Genomic DNA, 19,107 nt, shown 5'->3' with positions numbered 1-19,107 from the left:
CACCCAGAAAATGATTTGCTATTTATAAAATCAGTGATGCTATTTTTTGAAGGTGAAAAATGACAGCTGTCACTATTAAATAGAGGACGGAAGCCAAGACTCAATAAAAACTACCCTCTCCCCCAAAACACACCTTGGATGCACTTTAGAGTATTAATTTTCCTACATGAAGCCAAAATGAAGAATCCCCATGCAGCACCATGTTACTGCCTACATCAAGCATCAAACTGCCGTTGTCAAGGCATTTGGAGTTTATTTCTGAAACAACCTAGCAGCCTCCAAATGATGACACAACAGATGCTCCCACAGCACTCTGAATAGCTTCAAGACACAATGTAGAGTGCTAATCAAATTAATAAATTACTACATATTCCCTGAAGAGGAATCTTTACTTCTAAACTAGAAGTTCTACCTTTCTGGGGGCACCTGGGTGGCTCAGTCAGGTGAGTGTCCGACTTTGGCTCAGTTCATGATCTCACAGTTTGTGAGATCGAGCCCCACATAAGGCTCTGTTGCGACAGCTCAGAGCCCAGAGACTGCTTCACATTCTGTGTCTCGCTCTCTCTCTCTCTCTCCCCACCTCCACCACCTGTGCCCGTGCTCTCCCTCAAAGATAAATAAGCAGTTAAAAGAAAAAGAGTTCTACCTTTCTGGGGAAAAAATGCAATCCAGAGCTCATGTCCAGTTTTTTATTAGCACCTGTACATCGAACAAGTCCATATAACTACATGGATTCGAATAAAATAAACTGACTTGGATGTGGCCGTTTTCAATTATTTCAACTTGTGTCGTGTTTCTTTCTTGTGTGTTATCATAGCAATAAAATCAGGATAACTAGCCCCAAGGAAAAAGAAGGGAGATTGTTTTTTTAATGAACAGAAAGCTCTAAAACCATATCCACATATATTTCTATTCAAATCAGATCATGTGCCTCTCCACTGTATTACTTCCACAGTCACTGGACTGTTGGGGAGACACATTTGAAAGTAACTAATCCAAATTCCATTTAGGGACATGATGTTATTCCGATGCTATAAACACTCCACAGACTGCAAACAAGAATGCCCGAAGGACCAAAAACAAGCCACGGGAGCAAAAGAATTCAAAGCATTAAACATATGCCTGGATGTGCACCCAAGGCAGTCTGTGTATCACAAGAAGGGAAAAAGAGGACATGCAATGCTAAGTAGGGCATTCCCAAAACCCTAACTGCGCACAAATATCAGTAATTTATTCAGACATATCCCAGAGATATTGTGGATTGGGTCGCAGACTATTGCAATAAAGTGAATATTGCAATAAAGCAAGTCAGATTAAATTTTTGGCTTCCCAGTGCATACAAAAGTTATGTTTACACTAGAGTCTATTAAGTGTGCAATAGCACTATGTTTTGTTTGTTTGTTTGTTTTAGAGAGAGAGANAATCTTAAGCAGGCTCCACACTCAGCACGGAGCCAATGTGGGGCTCAATCTCATGAGCCTGGGATCATGACCCAAGCCAAAATCAAGAGTCAGACACTCAACCAACTGAGCCACCCAGGCACCTCCACAAAAGCATTCTGTCTTTTTTTAAAAAATGCAATGCCTTAATTAAAAAAAATACTTTTTGCTACAAAATGCTAACCACCATGTGAGCTTTCAACAAGTTACAACGTTTTGCTGGTGGAGGACCTTGCCTCCACGTTGAGGGCTCCTGACAAATCAGGCTGGTGGTTGCTGAAGGCTAGGGTGGCTGTGGTAATTTCTTAAAATGAGACAACAATGAAGCACGCCACATAGATTGACACTTCCTTTCAGGAATGATTTCTCTGTAGCATGCGATGCTGTTTGATGGCATTTCATCCAGAGCAGAACTTCCAAAATTAGAGTCAGTCCTCTCAAACCCTCCCGCTGCTCATCAACTAAGTTACTGTAATATTCTAAATCCTTGGTATTTATTTCAACGATCTTCACAGGGTCTTTGCCAGGAGTGGATTCCATCTCAAGAAACCACTTTCTCTGCTCATCCATAAGAAAGAATTCCCCATCTATTCGAGTTTAATCATGAGACGGCAGCAATTCAGTCACACCCTCAGGCTCCACTTTCGCTTCCACTTTTCTTGCTATTTTTGCCACATTAGAAATTACTTCCTCCCTTGAAATCTTGAAACCCTCAAAGTCACCCATGAGGGTTGGAATCAGCTTCTTTCAGACTGCTGCAAATGGTGGCATTTTGACCTCCTCCCACGAATCCTGAATGTTCTTAACGTCATCTAGAATGGTGAACCCTTTCCAGGAGGATTTCTATTTACTGTCCCCAGATTCATCACAGGAATCACCATCTACAGCAGCTACAGCCTCATGAAACGTATTTCTTAAATGATAACACTTCAAAAGACACAATGACTCCTTGATCCATGGACTGCAGAGTGGATGTTGTGTTAGCAGACATGACAACAACATTATCCCACAGTGCATCTCCATCAGAGCTCTTGGATGACCAGGTGCACTGTCAATGAACAGTCATATTTTTTTCTGAGCTGTAGGTCTCAACAGTGGGTTTAAAATACTAAACTATGTTGTGCACAGATGTGCTGTCATCTGGGCTTTGCTGTTCTATTTAGGGAGCATGGGCAGAGTAGATTTAACATAATCCTTAAGGGCCTTAGAACTTTCAGAATGGTAAATGAGCAATGGCTTCAACTTCAAGTCACCAGCTGCATTAGCCCCTAACAAGAGAGTCAGCCTGTCCTTTGAAGCTTTGAAGCCAGGCACTGACTTCTCCTCTCTAGCTATGCAAGTCCTAGATGGCATCTTCTTCCAAATAAGGCTATTCCATCTACACTGAAAATGTGTTTAGTGTAGTCATCTTCATGAATTACCTTAGCTAGATCTCCTGGTTAACTTGGATATCTGGATAACGCTGCTTCACCTGTCTTATGGAAACAGGTTCTTTCCTCAAACCTCATGAACCAACCTCTGCTAGTTTCCAACTTTTCTCCGGCGGCTTCCTCATCTCTCTCAGTCTTCATAGAATTGAAGGGAGTTAGGTCCTCACTCTGCATTAGGCTTTGACTTAAGGGTATGTATATTGTGGCTGGTTTGATTTTCCATCCAGACCATTCAAACTTTCGCCATATCAGTAATAAGGCTGTTCGGCCTTCTGATCATTTGTGTGTTCACCGGAGGAGCACTTTTCATTTCCTTAAGGAACATTTCCTTTGCATTCACAACCTGGCTACCTGTTTGGTGCAACAGGCCTAGTTTTCAACATACCTTCCTCACTAAGCTTCATCATTTCTAACTTTTTATTGAAAGTGAGAGACCTAGGACTCTTCCTTTCACTTGAACACTCACAGGACACTGTAGGGTTATTAATTGGCCTGATTTCAATATTGCTGTGTCTCGGAACAAGGAGGCCTGAGGAGAGCAAGATGGGCGGACGGCCAGTTGGTGGAGCAGCCAGAACGCACACAACACTTATCAATAAGTTTGCCATCTTATATGGTTTGTGATGCCCCCAAACAATTACAACAGTAACATCAAAGCTCAGTGATCACAGATCACCATAACAAATCTAAGAGTAATGAATAGGTTTGAAATATTTCAATGTGTGACACAGACTCAAAGGAAGCAAATGCCGTTGGAAAAAATGGCACCAAATAGACTTGCTCAATGAAAGTTTGTGGCAACCTTGCAATGTTTTTAAAAAATGCAAGCTCTGCCCAACCCAACAAAGGAACTGTAATAAAGTGAGGTATGCCTGTACGTGTCACAAATATCATGTGACTTCACTCATATGAGGACTTTAAGATACAAAACAGATAAACATAAGGGAAGGGAAACAAAAGTAAAATAAAAATAGGGAGGGGGCAAAAACATAAGAGACTCTTAAATATGGAGAACAGAGGGTTACTGGAGGGGTCGTGGGAGGGGGGATGGGCTAAATGGGGCATGAAGGAATGTACTCCTGAAATCATTGTTGCACCATATGCTAACTAACTTGGATGTAAATTTAAAAAACTAAAGCAAAAACACATTTTTTAATAATGATAAAAAATAAAATAAAATAAAACAAATGTAGCTATCACAGGTTACCTGTCACACAGCTTCCCTTCTCCTCTCCTCCTCATGCCCAAGCAGGCAGGAAAGCATGGATATGCAGGCAGTGGTGGCAATCAGTTGGCAGCATTCATTTTATGTATCTTTCTATTTGAATTAACAGTAAGAGGAATAAAGTCTAGCCTGGAGAGTAATTAATGAGCAGAAAACAAAGCCTGCCTATCAAAGGCACTTACTCAGGTTATTAAAATGCCCCTAAAGCAGTGAGAAGGGCTCCTGGGTCACCCATACAAGGGCGTTCCCATCATAATTGGTGTTGTTTCTCAAATGATTTTTCTATCCTCACCCCCTTGCGTGTATTCCTAACCATGTTAGGACAGAAACTGGAAACTCCAGTTCATAAAACCCTACAGCACAACAAACCTCAGACTTTCAAGTTGGTTTCAAAGTGCTTCTGATCATCAAATTTGAACGTAACACATATTACATATTTTTTCTTCTCATTAACCTTCATCAAGTAAAATTGCTTTTTCAAAAAAAGCCAAAATAGACATGTCAAGTGGGTGGGCTTTCAACGCACACCGAAGAAACCACTTTGGTGGTTGCAGTTGCTGCTTCTTTCTAGCTGGAACCGGGCAAGTAATTTAACCTAAGCTGCAGTCTCTCCAACTGTAAATCTGAAAGATAATAGTGCCTACCTCCCAGGATTGCAGGGACGATCAAACATTTCAATGCAAAGGAACTCCCGATATCAATGTTCCGATATCACCTAAGTGATCAATCAATGGTGGCTTAAACCGGATTATAGTCTGAGTCAGCCATTTACAAAACTGTAAGCAAGCTGGTTTCTTGTGCTTTTCCATAAATGCGTTTTCCTCTTCCCTTCTCAGGATATTGATAGCCAAAGGCCACATGCTAACACAAGACACTGCCATTCTGTGTGCAGAACTGTTGCACAAACTGTAGCGGCCCTAGCCACCTCGTTCAGTGCTTACTTTGCTTCCACAGTAGAGGCGATGCTCCACGATGACGGATATTCTGCAGTCAGCATTAACCTATGAAAATATTTTGCTCACATTCCTCTTCAACAACAAGGCATTTTTTGATATATACATTTCCAGTGAAATGATTACATACACACAGAAAACTACACTGATCATAATTTGAAGGACTTTCACAAAGTAAACACACCCTTGTAACCAATGTAACAACCAGTGCCCCAGAAGTCCCTTGTGCTCCCTTCCAGTCACTACTTCTGATCAAGACAACAAATACCCTCTTTAGGGAAGTGCTTACTCAAGTCTCTGTCCCCTACTTTTAATGGGTAATCTATCATTCTCTTACTGATTTCTAGAATTTCTTCATATATTCTACACCAAGTCCTTGGTTAAATATTTGTATTGCAAAATCTCCCAATCAGCTTCGGGGTTTTTTCTATTAAAAAAAAAATTTTTTTTAAGAGAGAGAGTGTGACTAGAGGAGGGGGCAGAGGGGGAGAGACAGAATTCCAAGCAGCCTCCACACTCAGTGCAGAGCCCGACACAAGGCTCGACCCCAGGACTCTGGGAACATGACCGGAGCTGAAATCTAGAGTTGGTCACTCAACCAACCGAGCCACCCAAGTGCTCCAATCAGCTTCATTTTCTTAATGCCATCATGTAAGGAACAAAAATTCTTTTAATACAGTCCAAGGTCCCTATTTTTTCTGTCTATGGTTAGTATATTCTGTGTCTCACTTAAGAAACCTTTGCCTGCCCCAAGGTCATGAAGATACTCTTATTTTTTTTTTTGAAGAACCCTTGTTGTTTCATCTTTAGATCTACAGTCCATGTAGCATTAGTTCCTGCCCACAGTGTGAACAGCCATGCCTTGAGAATACAAGCCTGGCTTCATAGGGGACAACTAAAGGGAGGATTTTAATGAGGAAGCTATTTTTGGTATTTGGCCCCAAGTACTGTCACATACAAAGTAATTTTGGTACATAAAATGAGCATTGACAATTGCTATTCTCCATGAAACTGAAGAGTCTCTGTGGGGCAGGGGCTGGGCCACATTATTCCTGGAGCACTCAGGGCCTACTGCTTGGCATGGTTGGTTCTCAGTCCACATTTGCAGAGCTGAGTTACTGAAAAAGTTAAGTCTGGGAGTTGTTCATCCAACAGAAAACGAACCGTGAGAAGTTGGACTTCGTTTGTTATTGATGGGTATAATCAACAATGTCCTAAGTACACGTACACTCATAATCTTTTCTCACATCCCAGTGTCTGTATCATGCAATACAATCCAAGACTTCATTCATCGGTTTTCATGACCACCAGTTTTTAGGATGCCCAAGTCTCATCAGACCAATGGTCTCAGCTTAATCATGCCCTTCCACTTCCCTGGTCTTTCATCTGGGGGCAAACACTTGGTTGGCATTCACTTCCTTTAAGCTGACAAGCTGACACAGGATGACCAGTCCTACTCACTCAACTCACTTCTGCTCAGACAAGGTCTTTATTGAGGGCTCTGGAATGGTAAAAGAGAATTCTCCAGGAAGGACAAGACTCCTGAAAACTTGGCAAGTCAAGAGCTCAAAACAGTCACATGCAGCCCAGGCCAGGCACTTGAAGTTTCTGCAACAGTTAGGACCTTTCATCTCATACCGTTTTCAAATTTTTCACAAGCACAAAGTTTTAGGCTTATGAACAAATACCTACCAAGAACTTCAGTGCTGAGCTGATGCCATCTGGATGAGGTAGCTCAAGAGCACTGGAGCTCTGTCAAAACACGCTCCTTTGTGTTCTCCCAACACTGCAACCCTTCTATGTGCTTGTTCTAAAGGGGATCCACTAGCAACTTGCTAAGGCACCAAAGCTGTCTGCCTGATCTGCTTAAAGCGAACAGTAACTGCATTCTCAAACCTTCATGTTACATGCTTTCTAGATGAATTCTCAGTCTCATGATCAATTATGCCAACATTTCTCCCTTAGAAATCAAGGGGAGTGTCCTCTTAATTCTAGTTAAAGGACACAAAAGGAAAAACCAAAACTCTGGAAGGCCAACCTCACATTTAAGGAAAGGTGTGCCCTCCCACACCTAGGTAAGAAACAGAACGTTCTCTAGAAATAAATATATATTTTTACATCTATCATATCATGACCTGGTTTCTTGTTTGGTGGTACTTAAAAACCACCTTGGGATGGTCCACGGTTGAATGTTGCTATTTTTACTATTTTTAGTCCTTGCTGATTTTCCAGGCTACAGACTTCAATGTGGTTTCCAGGCTCCGCGGTTTATTTACCGTACAGAGAAATTTCATTTTTCTAACCCACACTGTGTGGGTATTCAGCTCTTACGCAGGTGGACCTGGAGATTCTACATTGGCTTGCAAAGCCCGTTGTTATTCTCATTAAAAAATAAAATTCAAGTTAACGAAGTCATGGTCTGTGGATCCCATAACCCTCATGTCTGCACACAAATGGGGTGACACTCAACTTGGCAGTTCCTCCGCCCACAGTCAGTCAAGCATGGCATTACCTGAGTCTTTCTGACACACTGAAAAGGCAGTAAGAACTGATATTTCTCATTCTTTTGGGAAACTCCCATCCAAATATAGGCAGAGAATCTGTCAGAATCCTTTCCTCTGTTCCTTTTTTATGAGCATCTTCTGAATGATCATTGCTGGCTGGCATCAGCTTAAGAAAAGTCAGGGATTGTTTTAGGGGCACTAAAACCCTCTAACTCATCAATCTAAATCAGGGCTTACCAAACAACATAAAAATACTCCCCCCCCCCATTTAATACAAAAGACCTCTTTGCCCATAACAAAATCAATTCAGACATTACAAAAGTCTAATACAAGGTACTCTTTTATTATGTTCACTTATAAGTGAATTTATGAGGATTACACTTATCAGGGCTACACCTCAAAATGATTTAAACTAAATTTTAACACTAGTCTTTGACAGCACAGAATTAAAACGCATCTGCCAATATGATATTTTAACTCAAAAAATAGCTTTCCTATTTAGATCATTTGTACCTTAGCAGATAACTCAATCTAAGGCCTGTGTGAATTTAAAGTCACTAAAATCCATCATCAGGTTTTTTTCTCCTATAGTAAAAACCCAAATTATGTATTCTGTCCTACCTGTTTCTACCATCTTAATATCACAAGGGAAAGGCCACGTATGGTTCTATACCCCCTGCATGGGTCCTTCCCGAGGAGTCCTGTGATATCCAAGGACCCAGTGGTGACAGCATTCATTTATTAAGCACCTGCTCTGTGCTAAGTGTACTGTACATGATCTCAATTTACTTCCCACCAACCCTCAGAAGCATGTATCACTGATCCCATTCTGCTCAAAAAAACACCTTAAGAACGTGTCCAAGGAAACTCAGGCAGTAAAGGTTAGAGCTTTGATTTGGGCTTAGGTCTCTAATTCCTCAACCGTCAGGTACCAAGTAAAACTCCACAAGTTACTTTTGTGTGTGAGAACAAGGCCCCCAAGTGTGTAATCCAGAGGCAGCAATGCCCTCACGGACCTGGACAGATCTCTCGACCTTACCAGGAAGAAAGGCCTTCCCTGGTTACATCAAGACATGTTTCTGCAGTGGTGGATTGACTCTGTGCTGAGCCATCTACCCACTTTGCCCTATGACCATATTTGTGACCAAGGAGACACACTCTTAAGGCAGCAACCCAGGGGTGGGAGGCATGGTAAGGTTAGGGCAGGACAAAATTACTTGGTCCCTAAGGCACGACTTCACATTATGCCCTAGTCAAAACCAGTAGCGTCCAAACATGACCTGCAGCAGAATCATTGGAAGGGCTTATTAAAACACTGAGGGCTGGGTCCGCCCCCAGACTGTCTAATTTAGTAGGTCTGGGGTAGGGCCCCAAAATTTGCACTTCTAACAAGTTCCCAGGTTATGCCCATGTTACAGGTTGAGGGAACATGCCTTGAGAACCAAGAGCACTCACCAGACCTCCTTTACTTACCCCAACTTTACTGAGGTATAGTTGACAATTATCACCAGTCCTTCTTGAGGTCTGTGATACCAGAAAACATCACCAGCCCACATGCCCTCCTCCATTCCCCATCCCACGCAAGGTCACTGCTGATTCCCTCACTCCATAGCTCCATCTTCATTAAGCGTCAACAAGCACTACTCTGTTCCGTTCCAGAGATGCTCTCCTCATACTGGCCCATTTAGGTTCAAGTTAGTTTCTCGGTTCTGCAAAGTCTAGCTTTAAAAGTTCCTTCCTCAAAGATGAAATGCAACAGGGCAGTTTGAGGTGAGGGCTGATTCACTAGTTCAAGAGAAAAAGAAAAAAGAAAAAAAAAAACGACACAATGCCAGAACAACTTCCAAAGTGAATAAAATACAGGACATCTATTTTCAACGCTCGCTTATACCACACCCTACAGCAAGGAAGAGTGGGAGAAATACTGCATCCCTTAAATCCCAAAAAAATCGGAGCTCCAGACTTCACAACTCCTCCCTCATCTGTGAAAGTGGCAGCAAAACACTGTAAACATCGGTTTCAAAAGCCACTTCCCAACCAAGCCGTCTTCACTCCCACCTTCCATGAGGAGGTGAGAGTAGCAGAGGCTCTATTCCTGGCCGTTCAAACTACAGCGTGTGGTCCAGAAGAGCTGTCCTCCTTAGATGGGGTTTCTAACAGGGAGGGCTTAGGAACGGGGCTCTCCTCCCTGCTCTGTCCCAAAGAGGGGAAACAACAGCACCTTCGGCACCAGACAAAGGGGCAGAAGGGCTGGTAGGAAGACAGACAACTTCCATGCCCACCGGCTGCTGCTGTGGCTTCCGCAGCAGATTCTACCGGGGGACCCAAGGTGCTTGGCAAAGCACATTCATTTCCAAGTTCAAAGAAACCAGGGGCTACAGAGAAGAGACAAAGACCCCTTCATGCTGACCTGAAGAGAACACAGAGAAAATAATACCCAGTAATGCTTGGAGTCTTCTGTAACAAGGAAGACAGCTCTACCTTCATCTGGATCCCAAGCTAGAAAACAGGACAGCACGATGGGGCCTTCTGAACTCATCTCCGTACACCCACTCCCTCCTTCAAGTCATTCTCCGCACGCAGCCAGTACGCTCTGGCAAAACCCATCACGCCCCTCAACGTGACATTTACAAATGGCCTCCCAGTGTCCGACGACAGAGGGGAAAGCCTAGGAGGCCCGCATGCTCCGGCCCCTCCTTTCTCTTCAGTCCTATCTTTTGTCCATTTTTCCCTTCCAACTCTGAGCTCCAATCACACTGGGCTTCTTGGGTTTCCTCAAAGGCACCAGCTGGACAAAGCCTCTGCTCACGCAGCTCTTTCCGCCTGGGTTAAAATTGGAGACATTTGAAATGTTAGACCCATAATCTGTGGGGGACAAATTATATGGCTGGATTGGTTTGGGCAAGTCACATAATTTCCCCGACCTTTGCTTCCTCGGATGTAGGGCAAAGACAAAAATAAACAATGATGGCCAACAGCACCAAATTAGAGTGAGGAACCAGAGAGAAAACAAATGACAGGCTAACGGAATAAAATTAGTAACAAGAAATGCTTGGGCCTTGGGGAAGTGAACTTATGAATTCAGAATAGACAGCAGGTAGCAGAAGTGGTTCCATGTGGAGCTTCATCTAAATGACCACCGTAGGAAGCAAACTTGTGAGTATACAGGTACATATTCGTGTGGGTTTCTCTCAGACATATCAGTTCCCACGCCCATCTAACTACTGATGAAAATCAAATCCCCTTCGCATTTTCTAAATTAAAAGGTCCATACAGGTTTTAAAAATACCTCTCACTGGGTGTAATGCTGAGCGAAATAAGTCAGGCAGAGAAGGACAAATATCATATGTTTGCAGGTATAGGAGGATTAGGAGGAACTTGACGGAGGAACAAGGGGNATGGGCATGGAGGAGGACACTTGTGGGGATGAGCACTGAGTGTTATGTGGAAACTAATTTGACAATAAACTATTTGTAAAAAATAAAAAATAAAAAATAAAATAAAAATACCTCTCACTGTATAAATGTGAACACCAGCGAGCCTTTCCAAACAAACATTTCTTATTTGTGACAAGCTATTCTCCAACCAGCCTATAATTAATTTTCCTGTTTTGGATAGTGCCTTTTTACATGGAATGTTCTCTTGACACTTGAAAGCAAATAGTCCATCATTATTAATTCATTAAGCATTCACAGAGATGCTATTAATCACAATGAACTAATGTGGTATTAATGGTTAGGTTATTAATCTGTAACTACATGCAGATTTCCTAATAAATTCAAGTTTTCTGAGGAGGAAGGCAAGGGAAAACAAACTGAACATATCTTTCAGAAAACAAACTAAGGGGAAGAAATCTCCTTCCCTGAATCCTAAAACAGTACATACAAACACCCTGTATGCACAGCAAATCTTTGTATTTACCCAACATAATGACATTTGTACTATACAGGTTTTCATCAAGATGGTAGTATGAAGGGAGGAAAAGCAAAACCACCCATGCACTCTGGAGATGTACTGAATTTCTCCAGTCACATGCTGTGTCCTTAGATGCAGCAAAGCCTGGCTACCCAACACGTCGTCCCTAGACCAGCAGTGTGGGCATCACCTGAGAACTTCTCAGAAATGCAGACCTTTGGGTCCCTTCTCAGACCTACAGAATCATAATCTTCACTTTTTAACAAGATTCCCAGGTGATTCACGTACACATTAAAGGCTGCGAAAAACAGCGTTAAAGTCCAGCTTTGTAGCTGAACACGAGAGGGGAAGAAAGAAGTGAGGGAGTTTGCTTACACACCATTGTGCATGAAAACTGAGGAATGCAGAGGAGGGAAGAGCATGCCAGTGTCACTGAGCACTGTTTACTGGTTTTTCATCTTTTTTAGTGTCTATTTTTGAGACAGAGAGAACAAGACAGCAAGAGAGAGTGAGCGAGTGAGAGAGCGAGCGAGCGAGAGAGAGAGAGAGAACAGCAGCAGGGTTGGGGCGGAGAACGAGGGAGACAGAATCCAAAGCAGGCTCCAGGCTCTGAGCTATCAGCACAGACCCAGATGTGGGGCTCAAACCCATGAACCAGGAGATCATGACCTAAACCAAAGTCAGATGCCTGACTGACTAAGCCACCCAGGCGTTCCTCACTGAGTATTGTTTAAAGTACATAAACAAGGTGGACATGACAAGCAGTCCGGGAGCCTGGATTATCAGATATATAATTGATATGCCCTATTTCATCAGTTCTCAGAAGCACATTTTTTTGTTACATCTTAACATCTCTGAAATGGGAATCCGTCTTACAGCTGCCAGCTAAGCCCAGTCCTGATGCAGCCGCCATTGCCTGCCCGTGTGGGAACCTGATCCAGGAGCTCTTATGGTAGGTACTTCAAATGAGTTGGGTTGCATGGCCATTAAATTGTCACTTAAAATGTCTTCAGAAAGATTTCAATATGATTTGGGCATGAAATGAAAACCTACTGCATATCCAAATAGGCAATCTTGGAGGAAAATACCTGAGACAACTGTGGAGTATTTGTTCAAGAAATGCTCAATCACTGCTGCTATGAATGGAAAGACGACGTTTGGTGAGAAAACAAAGCACTGATGGCTCGAAATCAAAAGGACTGTGAAGAAGTTTGAGGACTACTCTAACCAATCTCTTCCGCCTGCATTTTCCTCTTCAATTAATGCAAAAGAGTAGTATGATAAAAATTAAGGTCCAAAAGAACTCTTTCAGTAAGGAAAACTTTGAGGTGAAAAGAAGGCATCGTGTAATGGCTTAGTCTCTGTTGGTATACGTGAAGTAATGGTGCATCTTAGAGTTGACTGTATTTTCCATTCACTGAAACACAGTATCAATTTAGTGAAGGCTATGTAAGACTCAGCAGGGTTTGTGTGTTCTCTTGCTTAATTTTAAGCCAAATAAATGTAACAAAACTGCATGTAACTAGAGTGTTACCACTACAGAATACTCAGCAATTTTTTTTCTCTTTAAATGCTTATTTATTTTTGAGAGAGAGTGAGAACAGGGAGTGGCAGAAAGAGAGGGAAGAGAGAGTCCCAAGCAGGCGCTGCACTGTCAGCGGAGTCTGATGTGGGGCTCCAACTCACGAAAAAGGAGATCATGACCGGAGCCAAAATCAAGAGTCAAATGCCACCCAGGTGCCCCAGACCCAGCATTTTTTACTGTGAAAAATAATAAATGTGTCCAGAAATTTAAGACTGTTTGGATTTACATAAAAGAGGGCAATATAAAAAAATTTTTCCAAATGACTCCAAACGCACTTGAAGGACAAGCGAAGCCCTGGGTGAGCTGAGGCACTGCAATTCCTGAATACTGGGTGTCGCACGCACATCTCAGGATGGGCCGGGCGGGCACGAGGCCTCTGGCAAGAGCACTTCCATACGCGTCCTGCCACACCGTGGGCTGTGCAGCCTTCAGACCTCAGCGGGAGCCACAATTGCCTGCTTTCCTCACCCAGCACTTCCCACATGTTCCCCACCAGACATGTTTCCTTCTGGCAATGACCTGCAGCTTGAAAGCCCTAACTTCCTCTTCTCCACAGTTCAGAGGTTCCAGAATGACACCAACATGTCTGACTTCAATTAAAATAATGGAACTTTAGGTCTTAATTTATTTGCACTGTTGTGTACCCAGACCGGTGAGTAGACCAAGGGGAAAAAGAAATCCCTTTTCTTCTCTTACATTTTTCTGGGACTTGTACAAAAGGTTGAGAAATGTAAATTGAGAGAAATTAATAAATTAGGGCATTGCCTGGCATTCTTTAATGTCAACTAGCAAAGCATACTGCCAGAGCAGTAGTTCTGAATGGGTCTCAGTTCAGAAAACTCGCAGAACTTTCTCCAATAGACAGTGCCTACAGTTTTTGACTCAGTTGATTTGGTTATCACCCTTGAGAAGGTTCTCAAACTTGGTTCCATAATAAAATCACCTGGTGGGGGGGAGTGGTTAAAAATTCAGAAGGCCAGGGGCACCTGCGTGGCTCAGCCAGTTGAGCGACTGAGACCTGATTTCAGCTCAGGTCATGATCTCACAGTTCATGAGCCTGAGCCCCACCCTGGGCTCTGTGCGGACAGCACGGAGTCTGCTTTGGATTCTCTCTCTCCCTCTCTCTCTTAAAATAAACAAACTTAAAAAAATCCAGAAGGCCAGGCTGCACCCCAGACCAATTACATCAAAACCTCTAAGGATGGGACGCAGGCATCTATGTTTTTAGGCTCCCTCGTGATTTTGGTGTACAGCCATCAATGAGAAGCACTATTCCAGAATGGCCCTGTCCAGAACAGAAGCTGCTACTGAGCACTTGAAATGTGGCTGGTCCATGTGGAAACGTGCTTCAAGTGTGAGAAGCATACCAAATTCCAAAGACTTAGGAACAAACAAATGTCACATTTCTTGTGAATAAGTTTTTATACTGATTACATGAAATGATAATTCTTTGGCTCTATGGGTTTAGACAGAATCATGTAATTTCACCTGTTTCCTTTTTTCTTTTTTAAGGCAGCTGTTTACAAAACGTAAAATTGGTTCAGCGCCCGATTCTTTATGTGGGCTCAGGTCATGACCTCACCGTTCGTTACATCAAGCCCCAAGTTTCAGGCTCTTCTGACAGTGCAGAGCCTACTTGGGATTCTCTCTCTCCCTCTCTCTTTGCCTCTCCCTTGCTTGCTCTCTTTCTTTCAAAAATAAATAACATTTAAAACATGTAAAATTACATGTGACTTGGATTTATGACTCATATTACGTTTCTTTTGGCCAATATTGACTTTATTTGTGAATATGAGTGAATAACTTAACCTCTCCAAGCCTCAACTTTCACAACTGTAAAACGGGACAATACCACCTTCTTAGTTTTCAAGGTGTTTACCAGACGCTAAGAGTCAAACCATCTGAATTCTAATCCCAGTTCTACTGCTTAGCGACTATGTGACCTTGGGCTAGTTAATGGTTCTGCTCCGTGCCTCTGTTTCCTCTTTTGCAAAATGCAGATAAATCTCCCATCTTACAGACCTGGTGGCAGTTCAGTTTAGAGAGTTCAACTAAGGGTATTATTAAACCAAGTCGTCTCTATAAAGTGCCTGGCCTGCTAGGCCCTTCTCAGTGTGATGTATTCCTATGAATTTTTTTTTAATCATTAAAGGCTCACTTCATAGCCGTGCATAGAAATCTTGCCCATTAGTAGTACACTGGGAGAGAAATGAGGATTCTGCCACATCTGAAAGATGCTCGACCCATCCATACCGTCAAGCTGCAGTTGAAATAGTCTCAGAATTGAAGGGGAGAATACAATGGAAGCCACCTCATCAGGGAGACTGGAGATCCAAGAGTGAAATTTTCCACTCCGTTTGGCCATGTACTTTTGTATGCAAGCGACTTTTTAATTTTTCTGGTGCCTAAGTTTTCCCACTGACCTATTAGGGGTATAGTAAAGGTAAGTGTCTGACCCATTTCTTTAAGATGCAGGTTTCAAGGCCCAGGATATGAGTCATCTGCTTCTGCTATGAAATCTGGATGAGCCTTCGAAGTTCCTACAAAATCCCATATTCTCAGCTCCACTACCATTCCAGCTGGTGGCAACCAAGAGCAAGAACACGTGGGGACTTGGAAGAGCTTCAGGAACCGTTCCCACCACAGCTCACGTGGGTCTACCTTGGAACTGTTACCACCAAAACAGCTAGGATTTTCCTACCCTTTCCAAACAGTCATCGTCTTTCAGGAAGCGGTTTTTCAAAAAATATGCAACCCTTCTGAACAACTGCTAAGTACAATACATTTACACACACCAACCATGCAAAACGGGGCCTGGGTGTGGGCAAGCTCAGAAGTGTCACGGCAGGTGCACAGCCCTTTCTCACAATGCACATATCCACACATCCTGTGTCATCAGTCAGGCCAAAGAACTTCTAGTTAGTGGAAAGAATCTAAATTTAGTCAACAATCTTCTCAAATAAAAGGTTTCTTTCTTCCTACAACATTCAAGCCACCTAGCAGGAAACTTCATAACGTGTAAATTAATATTTACACAACACACCCTCAGCAGCTTCCCCGCGCCTTTGTCCAGTCGATACTTGCAGGCACGGCATTTCTAAGCTGTAGCTCCACTTCTCACAAACCTTAGCATTTCCCGCTGCAAGTCAAAAATCTCACAAATGAATTGCGACATCTTCGCTGGCCCGGCTCACTCCTGTCACCTCTCCCCGAGACATGTTCGTGCCGTCCTCCCAACAAAGCCCAGTTATGGGGATCCTGTCTTTTCCTTGGAACTTCATTCACAGCATCTCCCGATCTCAAGTCCCCCTCTACATCTACCTTTCCCAGTTCAACCAAGAGTAAGCATCTTCAAGATCAGCTAACAAGCAAGATCGTTCATACAATACATATTGTGTACTTGTGAATGAAGACTCTATGTATTATTATCTTTAATCATCTGCATTGATTTTTAAGTATTTTTAACTACACCACACCAAAAGCTGTACCATCTCTAGCTGGGCACTGATCTTTAACTCTCCACTTTCATAATAGGCATGTGACAGCTCTTCCTAATTTCAACTATATTTATTCCGTGGCGCAGGTAATTGCATAAAGCCCGAATTGTCATCAGTTCAAGGTATGGCACTGACACAAAGTTCTGGCTTCATCTCACATCCTTATAAACATATATGAACTGTTGGTACTGTCCTCATCACCTGGGGATTCAAGACAGTAGACTGTTCAGGGATTTATCTATGAGTGGACCCATGGGGTCACCTAACAGCCAACTCTGCTTTAAACACCTAGAAGTAGGAGGCATCAAGAGGCTGGAGTTCAGTGGAACTCAACCTTCTTGAGGCCTGCCCCAGAAACCTTTACCCAGACAGGAGTTCTTAATCATTTTTGTACCGTACATCTCCTGGGCAGGCTCTTAAAACCTAAGGACCATTCTCAAAATAATGTTTCTGAGCACATAAGAAACGCAGGTTTACAAAAGAAACCAGTTATTCTGAAACACAGTTAACAAAACAGTTGATTTACTGTTTGACATCATAATATATGAGCTGCTTCATTGGCTCATTTAATAAGAAGATCTAGCATTGGGTCTAAGAACCGCTATGATTGTGAAGTGGTGATACAGAAAAATTATATTTCAAGATACTTGCAACATCTATATTAAGACAGAAAAAGACTTCCATTGGGAACAGTATCACAGCCAATAACACACAGTTCACAAGTAAAGAAAATGGTAAAGTTCTTTACCAGAGGTTAGTGAAAATAAAGTTGTATTTTTTCCCCTTCAAGTTCCTGGAATTCTATCAACAGCCTTCTGTCAGTAAGAATCCCCTAAGGAAGGGGCGCCTAGGTGGCTCAGGTCATGATCTTGGAGTTCTGGGGTTCAAGCCCCGCATCGGACTCTGTGCTGACAGCTTTGAGCTTGGAGCCTGCTTCGGATTCTGTGTCTCCTTCTCTCTCTGCCCCTCTCCCACCTCTCTCTGGATCTCAAAAATAAATAAACATTAAAAAAAAAAAAAAAAGAATCCCTAGGAAGGAGGGAAAGAAAAGAGAAGAAAGGCAAACTGGTGTCAACGACAACAAAATGTGACATCTGAAGAGGATCTAGAACAGCCTAAGATGACACTTTTCTTCATTTTCACCCCTTTCCTCTTTCTTTTCCTGCAGGTGGGATTTATACCTCCGATTCCCCTAATCAATGTGTTGTCCAACCAAACAGATTGTCGGGACCTTCCAGGTTTGAGGTCACGACCAAGGTCTGGCGATAAAAGCTGGGAATACGTACACACAAATGTCCTAACCTACTGTTTCCACCTCCAGGCTTTTTCTTTTATGATCAACTGCCTTGTTTACGGGCATGTTGAGACTTCCAGAAAAAAATTACATCATACTATTTTAATGATGCTGGTACAGTTTTCTTACTAAAATTGTAATTTTTATTTGGCTAGGAATCTAACATTTCTCAAGCACCTACTAAGCGCCAAGTACTTGCAAAATGGTAATTTAATCTTCATGAAATTAACAATAATAGATGTTATTTGTTGAATTCTGTGTGCAAGACTTTTGATGCACCTCATTGAATTAATGCAATAGGATCACCAGATAAGAAACTAAGCCTCAGAGGAATTTGCTAGCAGTCAGGGAGCCAGGAAATGGCAGAATCCCAACTGCTTTTCAGAGCCCAACCGTAAATGACATCCTGGGAGTTTTCCTTTTCTTTACTGTAACTTACACATGATCACACTACCAGGGAGTCTGGGAGCCCCAGGAAGAGCTCTCGCCTGTCTCACGGTCCATTCTCCTGTCCTGCCTTCCTGAGGCCTCAAACACAAATGAAGAGCAACTGACAATTACCCTTCCCCTCCACCAGGGGTAAGTTTTGTCTGGATCTCATGCCAGATCTTCTGGAACAGCATGCAAAGCCTCAGGCACAGATGGAGGGGACGAAACAAAAAGAAAGCCACCCCTCTCCACTGAATCAGCCAGCCACTCACAGAGGGCACAGTCTTTCTCTCCACTCGTTAACAAGTATTAGTAAAGATCAACTATGTGTCAGGCACCGTGCGTGCTGGGTGCTGGGTCACAGTGATGCCCAAAATGGCACCCTAGTTAAGAAAAATAAGCAAACAAGTACACAAACAAGGTAATTCAAATGGTTATAAGTGCCACAGAGAACACTAATAGGGTAACAGGGCAGAAGGGGACTAGAGATGGGAGTAGAGAACTATTTTTAGTAAAGGTCTTCTCTGACCTTTCTCTGTTGCTGAGCTCAATCACGGACATCAACTTGAATTTATTCCAGAGAGCTCACCTATCCCATAGCCTAGTCAGGGCTCTGGAGCAGCACTGATAAAAACATAATCTGAGCCAGGTGCCTGGGTGGCTCAGTCCGTTGAGTGTCTGACTCCTGATTTTGGCTCAGGTCATGATCCCAGGGTTGTGGGATCAAGCCCCGTGTCAGGCTCTGCACTGAGCATGGAGCCTGCTTGGGATTCTCTCTCTCTCTCTCTCTCTCTCTCTCTCTCTCTCTCTCTCTCCCCCCCCCCCCCCCCCCCCCC

At 42.9% G+C, this 19,107-nt stretch overlaps 1 protein-coding gene across 1 annotated transcript in view; it reads right to left on the bottom strand.

Moving 5' to 3' along the window:
* The window catches only part of PHEX (phosphate regulating endopeptidase X-linked), a 201,795-nt gene that overhangs the window by 161,719 nt on the left and 20,969 nt on the right, over window positions 1-19,107 (bottom strand). The window lies entirely within an intron of this gene.

This window comes from Crocuta crocuta, unplaced genomic scaffold (assembly GCF_008692635.1).
Source record: "Crocuta crocuta isolate KB4526 unplaced genomic scaffold, BGI_CrCroc_1.0 scaffold488, whole genome shotgun sequence".
Lineage (NCBI taxonomy): Eukaryota > Metazoa > Chordata > Mammalia > Carnivora > Hyaenidae > Crocuta > Crocuta crocuta.
The sequence above is the reverse complement of the archived record's forward strand: the minus strand, read 5'-3'. Positions and strand labels throughout refer to the sequence as shown.